The 12,819-nt window shown below is 40.2% G+C and overlaps 1 protein-coding gene across 5 annotated transcripts in view; it reads right to left on the reverse strand.

The window, feature by feature from the left end:
• Positions 1-9,502, reverse strand: part of nrxn3a (neurexin 3a) — a 199,470-nt gene extending 189,968 nt beyond the window's left edge. For all 5 annotated transcript variants that reach the window (XR_009769756.1, XM_061695537.1, XM_061695536.1 and 2 more), the window contains exon 1: positions 9,288-9,502. The gene's annotated coding sequence lies outside the window, so the exon portion shown is untranslated. The remainder of the gene's footprint in view (positions 1-9,287) is intronic.
• Between the last annotated feature and the right edge of the window lie 3,317 nt (positions 9,503-12,819).

Consider the following 12,819-nt stretch of genomic DNA (forward strand, 5'->3'; position numbering starts at 1 on the left):
TACCAAAAAGTGAAGTTCAGAGGTGGGAACATGATGGGATGGGGCTGCTTTGCAGCATTATAATTATTGAAGTATGGATGAATGGGCAAATGTACCAAGACATTCTTGACAAAAATCTGCTGCTGTCTACGAGGATGCTGAAAATGAAACGAGGGTGGACATTTCAGCAGGCTAATAATCCAAAACATACTGCAAAGGCAACTCTCAATTGGTTTCAAAGGAAAAAATAAAGCTTCTAGAACCGCCCAGCCAATCACCTGACTTGAATCTAATCGAAAATCTATGGAAATAACTGAAAGACTGCTTGTGTGGCGGAATGGGCCAAAATCACACCAGAGCAATGCATGCGACTAGTTTCTATATAGAGGAGGCGTCTTGGAGCTGTCATTGCAAACAAAGGCTTTTGTACTAAGTATTAAATAAATACCAGTTGTTGTGTTCAATACTTTTTCCCTGTGTCATTTCACATTATTACACAGAACTTAATTTCTGAGCTTACCGTAATTTCTCGTGTATAATGCGCATTTTTTTCCCTCTAAAGAATTGTCAAAAGTCAATAGTGTGCATTATATAGAGAGTAGGTACAGAAAGTATTCAGACCCCCGTGAATTTTTTCACTCTTTGTTATATTGCAACCATTTGCTAAAATCAGTTACGTTCATTTTTTTTCTCATTAATGTACACACAGCACCCCATATTGACAGAAAAAAAATTGAATTGTTGAAATTTTTTTAGATTTATTAAAAAAGAAAAACTGAAATATCACACAGCCATAAGTATTCAAACCATTTGCTGTGACACTCATATATTTAACTCAGATGCTGTCTGTCCATTTCTTCTGATCATCCTTGAGATGCTTCTACACCTTGATTGGAGTCCAGCTGTGTTTGATTATACATATCGGACTTGATTAGGAAAGCCACACACCTGTCTATGTAAGACCTTACAGCTCACACTGCATGTCAGAGCAAATGAGAATCATGAGGGCAAAGGGACTGCCTGAAGAGTTCAGAGACAGAATTGTGGCAAGGCACAGATCTGGCCAAGGTTAAAAAACATTCCTGCAGCGCTTAAGGTTCCTAAGAGCACAGTGGCCTCGATATTCCTTAAATGGAAGACGTTTGGGACAATCAGCTGCAGGGACAGGGAGACTGGTTGCAATCAAAGGAAAGATGAATACGGCCGAGTAAAGGGATATCCTGCACGAAAAACTTCTCCAGAGTGCTCAGGACCGCAGACTGGGCCGAAGGTTCACCTTCCAACAAGACAATGCCCCTAAGCACACAGCTAAAATAACGGAGTGGCTTCAGAACAACTCCATGTCTGCTATTGAATGGCCCAGCCAGAGCCCTGACTTAAACCCAATTGAGGATCTCAGGAGAGACCTGAAAATGTCTGTCCACCAATGTTCATCATCCAACCTGACAGAACTGGAGAGGATCTGCAAGGAGGAATGGCAGATGAACCCCAAATCCAGGTGTGAAAAACTTGTCTGTTGTGCATCTCTATGACATAAGATTCACTTTTTTAATTCAACTTCCTAACAATATTATGATTTTGACGAAGGAAACCACAACTAGAATGTGGCCCGTGACAAAAATTAGTTTGACACCGCTGTTCAAGAACTTTCTCCCATCTCCCGACTGCATCTCTGGAGCTCAGCCACAGTGATCTTACTCTCACAAAGCTCTTCTCCCAGATTGCTCAGTTTGGCCGGACGGCCAGTTCTAGGAAGGGTTCTGGTCGTCCCAATCGTCTTCCATTTAAGGATTATGGAGGCCACTGTGCTCTTAGGAACCTCTAGGGCAGCAGACATTTTTTTTTAACCTTGGCCAGATCTGTGCCTTGCCACAATTCTGTCTCTGAGCTCTTCAGGCAGTTCTTTAGACCTCATGATTCTCATTTGCTCTGACATGCACTGTGAGCTGTAAGGTCTTATATAGACAAGTGTGGGGCTTTCCTAATCAAGTCCAATCAGTATAATCAAACACAGCTGGACTCCAATGAAGGTGTAGAACCCCCTCAAGGATGATCAGAATAAATGCACAGCACCCAAATTAAATATATATGTCAGAGCAAAGGGTCTGAATACTTATGGCTGTGTGATAGTTCAGTTTTTCCTTTTTAATAAATCTGCAAAACTTTCAACAATTCAATTTTTTTCTGTCAATATGGGGTGCTGTGTGTACATTAATGAGGGAAACATTAACATAAATGATTTTAGCAAATGGCTGCAATATAACAAAAAGTGCCAAATTGAAGGGGGTCTGAAGACTTTCCGCTCCCACTGTAGGTATAGGGGAAAATGGAAAAAACTTTCACATTTTATCAATGTATGCCTCCATCTAGAGGTTATGAAAAAGCTGTACACTTTCACTCCAATATGCCACCGCCACCTGGAGGTTATGGAAAAGGTGTAGCCTATACTTTCATTCCAATATGACAGGGGTATGAATGACTGCATATATGTACAGTTGTGCTCATAAATTTACATACCCTGGCTAAATTTGTGAAATATTGTTTTGTTTTTTTAAATATGACTGATGACTGAAAAACGACGATCATTGATTTGTTTATTTATTTATATGTTGTCTTTAATGTTAATGCTTTTCTGAAATGGTTGAACGTTTAATTTTAATCCCATTAAAATGAAATTAAATGTATTTCGCCTGGTCCTTCGTGTTTTCTTTAAAGAATTGTACCCATCTTACAAATTCTGCCTGGGTAATCAAACATATGAGCACAACTGTGTGTTTTCTCATTTACTAAATAAAAGTAGGCCTGTGAATTTCAAAATAAGAGCAAGTAAATAAAAAAGAAAGTAGTATGTGTTCTTAATATGTGTTCTTATGTGTGCTTAACTCCAGAATAATTTTTTGAGAAATAAAATACAGATAATACTTCATGTTTTGATCATAAGGTTAGAAGCAAAATCATGCATTGTAAAAATGCATTATACATGGGTAGAAGAGTTTTCCAGAATTTTTAGGTCAAATTGGGGGGTGCGTATTATACATGGGTGCACATTATACACGAGAAATTACAGTATTTGTTCTGCTTTGTTTGTATGTTTGGATAACTTGGGTTGTTTTCATGTCAATAGCACCTTTGGAAATATATTTTAAAGACAAAAATGGTGACGTCTGAAATACTTATTTCAGCCACTGTCTAAACAAACAAACATGCGTACTGGCAATTTAGAGTCTTCAATTCACCTACCATGCATGTTTTTGGGATGTGGGAGGAGATGAATGTATGTAAGCATGTTTGTTCTGTCTTGTTTTCCTTCTTCTTCTTGGAATCCAACAATCAGACATGTGAAACATTTACACGTGATGTCTCACTGCAGCTCTCTTTCTAAGAAAATCAAACATTCTAAACCACTCTGCCATGTGTCTCTCATCCAGTCTGCCTAAAAGCTTTTACTATAACAAAAGAAGTTTTTTTTTTATTTGCCATTTATTGCATATTTTGTTATCATACAATCTCAGCTAATCAAGCACTAATATACCAAGAGTTGTGGCAAGCTTTGGGCTCTTAGGTTTATAGAGATCTGGCTATAGGAGAGAGGGGAGATGGCTTGGTAATGCACGACTGCCTTAACGCACCCGCACAAACGTGCGCACAAGCACAACTGCGCGCACACACACACACGCACACACACACATTCACACACATCTTAGGCTGCATTTGTACTCCAGTGCATAAGTGCTCCAAGCATTTAGCAGTACATTCAAAGAACATTGTTGGAATCACCATAGAGATGTCACTGAAGGCATTTCATCATCGTACACACCGCACTGTGCTTGTACATACAGTATGTACATATGTATTTTGCGACCATTTAAGAAAAGCAAAGACAAAACAATTTAAGGCTTGTTTACATTTACACATATTAAAAAGTTATTTTAATCAGTCACATCTAATGTATCAGTCTGAAAAGAGTTAAACCCATTTATAAAGCTTTAGGACTCCAGCAAACCAAGGTGACAGCCATTAATTTACATTTATACATTTTAATTTGCACATTAGGCTTGTTTCAGATCATTTTCAAGTTTCACCAGTGTATGTACATGCGTGTGCGTGTCTGTGTGTGTGTGTGTGTGCGCGCGCGTGTGTGTGTGTGTACTATTCCTGTGTCTGTGCTTGCCTTTTGTTGTAGTATGGGGACCGTCGGGGGTCACAAGGCTAAACGGCATCGATCATTGTTCTCCGTGAAAGGATCTTTTGACCAACACCACAGGGACGAGTCGACGTACACACGCTGACAAAAGGCAGCAGCACTCTGGATCCTATTAACAACCACAAGCACTGTGGAGAGGGGGGTACTTGTGATTGTGTTTGTCTGTGTGTGTGCGTGTGCATGTGTGTGTGTGTGTGTGTGTGTGTACAAATAAAGCAACCCGCCAGCGGGCCCCTTGTGTTTAAATGGATGCCACTTGCCAGTAATTTTACAGCAGGTGACTCGATCACATGTTCAATGGACAAAAAGCCGCAGCAACATGGCTCAAATGCGGCAACAAAATTTCCCCCACCCATAGTATGTGCTCTCTGAAAAGATTGACTGCAATCTCTCTTTAATTTATCCGCATTATTCGGTGTGAGTGTATTCAAGTAATGTGTTTGATATTTGGTATATTTGCTGCAGTGAAATGATTTGCCCAGTACTGACAGTAAATGGGAGGAGGAGAAACCGAGTGGAAACAGAGAGCGAGGGAGGATGTTCCACCTCATCCACTCCCACTCACGCAGCTCATGAACCGCCCAGACATCAGCAATCCCTTCCTCTCCTCTCTTTATCACATTGCTCGAGCACAAACATTTCTGTCTAGGCACACACAGCAGCTTTTACCCAGCCAGCCATTTTAGCTTAATCTCAATCTTGTCGGTGGAAAAAAATTGATGTATAACACTCACGATCAAGGTTTTTAATCGCTGTATTAGCTTTATAAAGGTTATTTTCATATAATTTGATCAATAACAGTAAAGACATAACACAATTTTTTTTTATTTTGCAATTTTTAATGCCACCTTGGTTTCATATGGATACATGTCTTCCATGCTGATACAGCCACACTTAAAATTTCCATTGATGATTTTAAATTTTAGGCATTCATAGTTAAGGGAATACTTACTGACAGAGTGGTGGCCCATTGAAATACAAATTTTTTTTGAATAATGGAAAAGACAAAAGTAGATAACGGTAAAGACAAACAGCTTCATAAAAATCAGGTGAGTTGCACTATTTACACATGTTGCCCTTCAAACTCTGTAGACACAAGGGCATAAGTGATTCGAACTACTCCTTAAACCCATTTTCACTGTTGGCTTTGTACAATAATAATGACGGTAAACACACGCAACACCTTTATTGATCTAATTATATGAAAATGGCCAGTATTACCCGATATTAGTTTCACGGTGAGATATCCAGTGTAGTGTGCTTACAGGTATCATGAAGAAGAACATCTAAATGGAAAATGGTTTATATATTAGGTGTATAGAAGGGATTGACTGGTGGGTAACACATATAGCTGGATCAAAATGTATTTGTATAGGCACACCACAGCTTTTGATCTCTCTCTAAATGAAACAACAATCATTGAGCATCTATAGTCATATATAAAAGCTTAATGGGTAACCTATCAGGCCACGGTTAATGATCATGACACAAATAATGACATCAGTACTTGTGTATTCCAAATGATAATTGTTGGACTCAAATGCACTACATATACAGGTACTATATTTGCCCTGTTAATGTCAAGCGACAAGCCATGTACCGCAAAATGTTCCGTTGATATTATGGTAAGATATACAACACAACTTCAACAACAATTTGTTATTTTATGTAAAAAAAATTAGAGGGGAGGTGGGGGGGGGCGGGCGTATGCAGTTTACGTTAATCCGTTAAAAAAAATAAAACATCTAAATGTTGCTGTTGCTGCTGAAAATGTTTTTTTTTTTGAGGGGAGAATAAGAAAAAGATCCAACCATTTTTGGGGGGTTGAGAAACCGAATTAATTTTTAAGAGGTATGGAGAATAGGACACAAAGAGAATAGTATACAATTACATAATGTCGTGAAGCCAAATGAATAAGCAAAAATAAAGACACTCTTTAAAAGGGTTGCGAAATTTACGTCTTGTTGTCTACTGATCTAACTAATTATCATACTAAATATTTCTATTATGTTGCATAGTTACAAATGAAAAACAACCAAGATAAACGTGAATGCAATGGCAACGTCTGTGTGAGGGAGACAGAACACGCGTGGGCAAAACGTGTTCATTCCCCGCTGCTCTGCAGGCAGGACACGCCTTCTTCGGGTTGTGTGGTTCTGCTGCAGCACCCTTCGCGGCATTACATCACCCCGCGTTAGAGAGCACCAGCATCCCGCCGCAGACGCGCGCGCGCGCGCACGCACATCGTTGCAAAACACACAATCACACGGTACACCAACGAAAACAGGAGCACACGCGCGATCGCTGCAGAGACTCCAAAACATTACGGACACCGGACGACAAGAAACGCACGCACACGCCACACAAGCGCGCCCAACGAATACAGAGCGTATCCCCACCAAAAGAGGCCTTGACGTAACACCTTTGCATCTTACTGAAATGGCCTGTTTTTCATTTTTTTTTTTTTTTTTTTTTTCTACTTTTTTTTTTTTTTTTTCTCGCTCATATCATGAAAAACCAGACGACAGTCACTGCTCTTTTTAGTTTCGTGTATTGTAGGCTATCTTGCAGGAGTCTGTAGATATTTTACACACGAATGTATATCTTTAAAAAATAGAAAGAAAAAAAGAACATAAACTGATATTAACAGCGAATGATGCTCAAAGTACGAAGAGAGCAGCCGTCTAAATCCTGTATAATATTACTTTCCACGCCCTGTAGGGATTAGTGTTACCTTGAGAGCCCTTGGCTTTTTTTTGCGCTTGATTTGTCAGCGCAGTTAATCACCTGCCAACCAGAGAAAAAAAACAGGACAGCCAAATTACCGAAACTGCCCGATAACACCTCTCCAAAATAAGAAACATTAAAAAGGCAGAGGGTTGTAGTTTTGGCAGAAAATGTCATTTCCCCACCGGCTGTAATCGTCACTAATGCGTCGCCTATTTAAATTTCACGGCTGGCAACTTATCGACACTGATCACACGTCCACTATATATATATATATATATATATATATATATATATATATAAACTCACACGCTCCCCAATGCAGCAAGCACGTTTTAAATTACATTAGAAGGCTAAAGCGGCTGTAAGGAGCAAACGAAAGAAGACATGATACACTGGAGAGAGAGAGAGAGAGAGAAAAAAGTCCTTTAAATTGACTTAATTTGATTAATGGTCGCCCATGAATAAAATGTGATCAACTGATGTATATTATTGCGTTATTTTCAAGGAGAAGAGGGGACATTTACGTCCACATTTAAATCATGTGCAACCGAAGGGCATGAGCAAATGGAATACTCTTTTCCCAGTGTGCACTATGAATTTGAGTCAATGTTTTAGGATGAAACACCTTTGCACCCTTGGGGACCACGCCCATTCCGAAGAGCTTCTGGAGGTTGGGGGGTGGGGGTGGGGGGGGGGGGGGGGGGGGTGGGGGGGAAGCCCGATTAGGAATTCCGCGAGAATCATCTAATCCTATTAACTCTTCAAAATGGGGCACATGGAAACCTGCTACAGCCATGCATTTAAAAAAAAAAAAAAAAAAAAAAAAAAAACTTCATCGAGCGTCCTCTTGACATTGCGTTTTCTCGCCACTTTAGAGCTTCACATCAGTTTGATGACTTCAACATCCCCCACCCCCACCCACCCCCACCCCCTCCCAGGGCGTTGGATATAGGAGATAGAGGCCTCCTGCGTTATTTCACCGCAGGTAGACTCCTCCGTCGCACCAAATAGGGCCTTGTTGCTGTTTCCATATGACGCGCCAGCGTGCAAAAACACTACGGCTGACATTTACATTCCCGCTGCTTAGTATTTGAAGATCAGCCGCAGAGAGAAGGCCGACCCTGTTAAGCGATGGCTGAGGGTAACAAAAAGACGAAGATATGAATTATTATGGCGTCTTCTTGTTATCGATTGGCGCAAAATTCTGCATGAAACGCAAATAATGTTGCAGCAGAGAAGCCATCAACAAACCTGCGTTTAAGAAGACGTCATTTCAGGGAGGTAAAAATAAATAAAGAAAGAAAACAGTTATCTATTCATTTTGATTATTTTCCACTACACAAAATTGCACACGCACACACTCCTCACATGCACGACAATTGCGGCGTTGATTACGCAGATCAAAAACATCTCCGTCGGTTTTATGTTGATATTTTACAGTCTACATGCAAATGCAATGGGGGGTAGGGGGGGGGGGGGGTGACACGCGAAATAATCTCGCTTTTGTGATATGAACGTTTCCATTTTGTTGCACTGATGCCGAAAAAGTGCGCAAGTGCATGGGAAGATTTGCGGCCGCGGGAAAACGGCGCATGAACGGAGGAATGTGAACGATTTTGGTGGACAAATGTGCCAAAAAAACGGCGAGTCTCCGCGTGGATGGTACGTTCGGATGATCGAAGTATATTAAATTAGACACTCGTGTGTGCGTGAGAGTGCGAGAGAGCGAGGAAGGCGTGTTTGAGATGCGCAAAGGGATGTGCCTGGCGTGTTCTATTTGGTTGACATCCTAACATGAACCGAGCGACGAGAACAATGCGAGGACATTGGACACCGGCGTCCCAGTCATTTATAATTCATCTCAACACGAACAAGAAAAAGGAAATGAATAAAGTAAAAAAATATATGATAATCATCATCATAATAATTATAATAAATCCTCTACCTCCTGGTGGGTGACTGTCATGTTGACGCAAAGCTGAGATGTGAAGTCATGGTGGGAAGACCAAAAGGTTTTAGGAATGATTATACAATGAGTACCTATAAGCAAAGGACGCGTGGAATTGTACACCCTCTTGTCACACCGCCTTTCCTCCAGTGTGCTAACATAGAGGCCAACATGAGACATTTCCCCATTTTGAAATCCCCCGAAAACGCCAATTTGCAGCTCAGTTGGCATTTTAACGCACAGCGCTGAAATGCTTGAGAGTAAGGCATTTGATTTTCTCGGAAAAGAGACTAAAAAAACAAATGAACAAACACACACACACACACACACACACACGTTTCTTCCAAACAGAGTTCCATTTGAGAGGTTTAAACGAAGTGAGACAGTAAAAAGGAATAATGAAAAAAAAATAATCATGTTTCTGACCTCCGTCAATCAGACCCAGCAAGAGCATCAAAATGGTAAATCCAGTTTTAGGTCCCCAGAGAGCTGTTCGTTTGCTATATTGTGAAATCCTGGTTGCAGGTGACCACCTGGCGGTTTTGGGGGCTGTTTTGAACGTTCGTCTCACAGGTGCATCGACTCCGGTACACGGTGTCCACACAAGGGGGCTTGTCGCTTCGGTGCCACTTGGAGCGGAGGCGCGCGCACGCTACCAGCGCCCACGCGCACCGCTCCGGCCCGCCCTTTCACTCCAAGGGCGCGTCATTTTAAAGGCGCACGACTCCACACGCGCGCGCACGTGTGGATTAGTGGGATGCATGGCTGGATAGAGGCGTTTTTTTTTTTTTTTTAAAAGAACACGCGGAGTCCAAACCGCAAGCTCGACCCCCCCCTGAATCTATCAACGCGTCATTTTTGTACGCTGAAATCCAAATGACATAACTGAAAAATATAACAGTCACAACATATATAGGTGCACCCGCGCCATCCAACTTGGGTGATAGAATGGCTTTGGAAAAATAACAATACTTATCACTGGGAAAAGAAGAAGAGGAAAAATCAAACCAACAAACTTAAATGAAAAAAAAAAATAATAATAATAATAATAAATTGGGCAATTCAACTCAATGTTTTATGTTTTACTTTTGGGAAAGTTGACTTTCCCCCGCATTTCACAGCAAACAAAAAAGCGCTCACAGAACTGCTGTCCCTTGTATTTCAACCCAACGTGAAAATCGAAGTAAAAACAACTCAGCAAATTGTTTTGGAGCAAACAACTTTGCTGCGGTTTGCTGCTTTGTTGTGCTAACTTACATTGTTGCCGTATACGTTGACCATAATTGATATTTGAAAGTTTTTCCAACTTAAATTACCGTTTTAGGTTGTTTCCTTTTACATTGTACTTAATACTTATTACATTATAAATTGCATTGCATCATCCTGGGAGTGTTTCTATTATATCTTATTTAGCCACGTGAGAAATACGACATGTTCGCAGTATGCATTTCAGTTCAACACCACTGCAAATAAAATAAAATAAAAAAATACCTCTGCAAAATATCAAATGAATTGTTATTTCTTTTGAAAATATTTTTACATGGAAGTCAAAACTCAATTTGGTTGGTTCTTTGGGCAGGTAATATCCCGCTATTTTTGAAATAGCAAAATAATAAAATAGTCACAGGGGTACTTGTTGCACACACACACCTCCTTTGCAACACTGTTTTTGGGTGTTTTGGTAAAATGTTTCACATCTGCATCGAATCGCAAACTACCAACACGTTGGCAAGTGATGCCTATAATAACATTGGCAATTCCTACAACCTAACGATGTGTAACAAGAAACCTCTTTTTACAACACATCACTATTTCAAGTTTCATGCTGGTTGTTAAAGCACAAAAAGATGCTGCAGTATTCTGAAACCCTCCTCACAATTGAAAATGCAGGTGTTTTTTTTTTCCGATGAAAATAAAGTGTACTTAATATAAAGCAATCCTAAGTAATGATGTTGAAAATAATAAACCTCGACGTTGACTTTGCAGGGAGTTTTTCAGCTTTTCCGCTGCGTATGTAAATTTGGGTGTTTGTAAGAATCCATTTTCTCTCTTCACATTATCTCCACTTATTCTTGCCCGGTCTCGTTGAAAGGACACCACATTTCTATTTGGGAGAGGGTTACTTTAGGAAAAACACATGCTGCTGGTATTCCCCTATATACTAAAATACACGGCATGAACCCAAACATTTTTTATTGGGGCACAATGAATCAATTCATCAGTCAGAGGCTCAAAGTGTATTTGTGAGAATTTTCTTCAACTTTTCATTTCTTTTGATAAAGAGATCCTCTTGAAACTTGCTGCTGAAAGAGATTTCCATCCTAAATTGAGTGCACTATTAAATTATATATGAAGCACTGATCATTTATATATGAAGTCCTAATCTGAACATTTGACAACTGTTATCACATAAACAGCAGGGACAATGTGAACAGCCTTCACGACAGAGTGACTCGGTAAAGGTCAAACTTGCCAGCTTCTTTCATAATGGCCATCAACATAAAGCATCTCTCACGCATATAAAAAAAACAATAAAAAATATCATCACCATGAAGGAGAATTCCTTGCAGGGCTGTTGTATTAAATTGTTTTTATGGTTTTAAATTAGTGCGAGAGTTTATGTCTCATATCTTGGAAGATGTGTTCATTTTTTTTTTTGCTTTGTCATCGTGAGAACATTGCAGACTTCCGGGGAGTAGGCCTCTTATCATCCTCGCTGATATGTCTGCTAATAAGCATGCTGTGGCACTTGCTCTCAGCTTTGATGTCCTTTATCGCAACTCAAACACTTTCAGGTTTCTGAATGCCCGTGCGTTCCACATTTTGTTCATTCTGTTAGCAGGTGTTAATGTTTCTTGAATACAAACAATTTTTTTCCAACCATAAACAGAATATGAACAAACGTATTGGAACTCTTTGTCAAAGTCAGCTACATGGAGTTAAAAGACCTATTTAATGCTATAAACATTCCATTGTTCTGGACTTAAAAATGATTTCAGCAGGAAAGAAACGCCCCCAAAATACACTCAGTAGTACATTTTAGGCTTGTTTTCTTATGACATATTTGATTTTCAGCCAGATTTTGACCCATCCACATTTAGATTTAAACCTCCGTGAGCCTGCTGTCGTCAGCAACGGAGAACGCGCACATTTCCTTACACAAATCGATACTATTGGTCTGTCCCCACTTTGTCTGTTATTGTTACACAATATAAATCAATTTAAGGTGGTAAAAATTGAACCAATTTGAATACCAAATTGAACAAAGCAGTGTTTGAGTTTCCAAACACTGCTGATGTCATTTATTATTATTTTTTTTTATTTCCTGAAATGTTGTCATTTTGGAGGTGGGGGATTCCGCCCGATATATAAATATATATAAAATCCCAGTAAATTCTGCCACTTCATAGTATCGTAAATTTCTTTGTCCAAACTGACAATGCAGTGGCTGATATCACACCAAGTCATGCCGGCGTATCAATTATGGCGATGAAAAAGGTGCATTCCCAGGGCAATTAGTTATTTACCGATCACTCCAAAACAGGATTGAAATGATTGGAAATGACTCGAGCAAGGCAGCACGGTGGACGATTGGTTAGCACATCTGCCTCACAGTTCTGAGGACCCAGGTTCAAATCTGGCTTCGCCTGTGTGGATTTTGCATGTTCTCCCCGTGCCTGCATGGGTTTTCTCCGGGTACTCCGGTTTCCTCCCACATCCCAAAAACATGCATGGTAGGTTAATTGGAAACTCCAAATTGCCCATAGGTGTGAATGTGAGTGCGAATGTTTGTTTGTTTATATGTGCCCTGCGACTGGCTGGCGACTAGTTCTGGGTGTACCCCGCCTGTCACATAGAGTCAGCTGGGATAGGCTCCAGCAACCCCCGCAATCCTAGAGAGGATAAGCGGTACGGCAAACGAATGAATGAATGACTTGAGCAAAAATACATGAAGAAA

The sequence above is a fragment of the Phycodurus eques genome, chromosome 14, assembly GCF_024500275.1.
Source record: "Phycodurus eques isolate BA_2022a chromosome 14, UOR_Pequ_1.1, whole genome shotgun sequence".
NCBI lineage: Eukaryota > Metazoa > Chordata > Actinopteri > Syngnathiformes > Syngnathidae > Phycodurus > Phycodurus eques.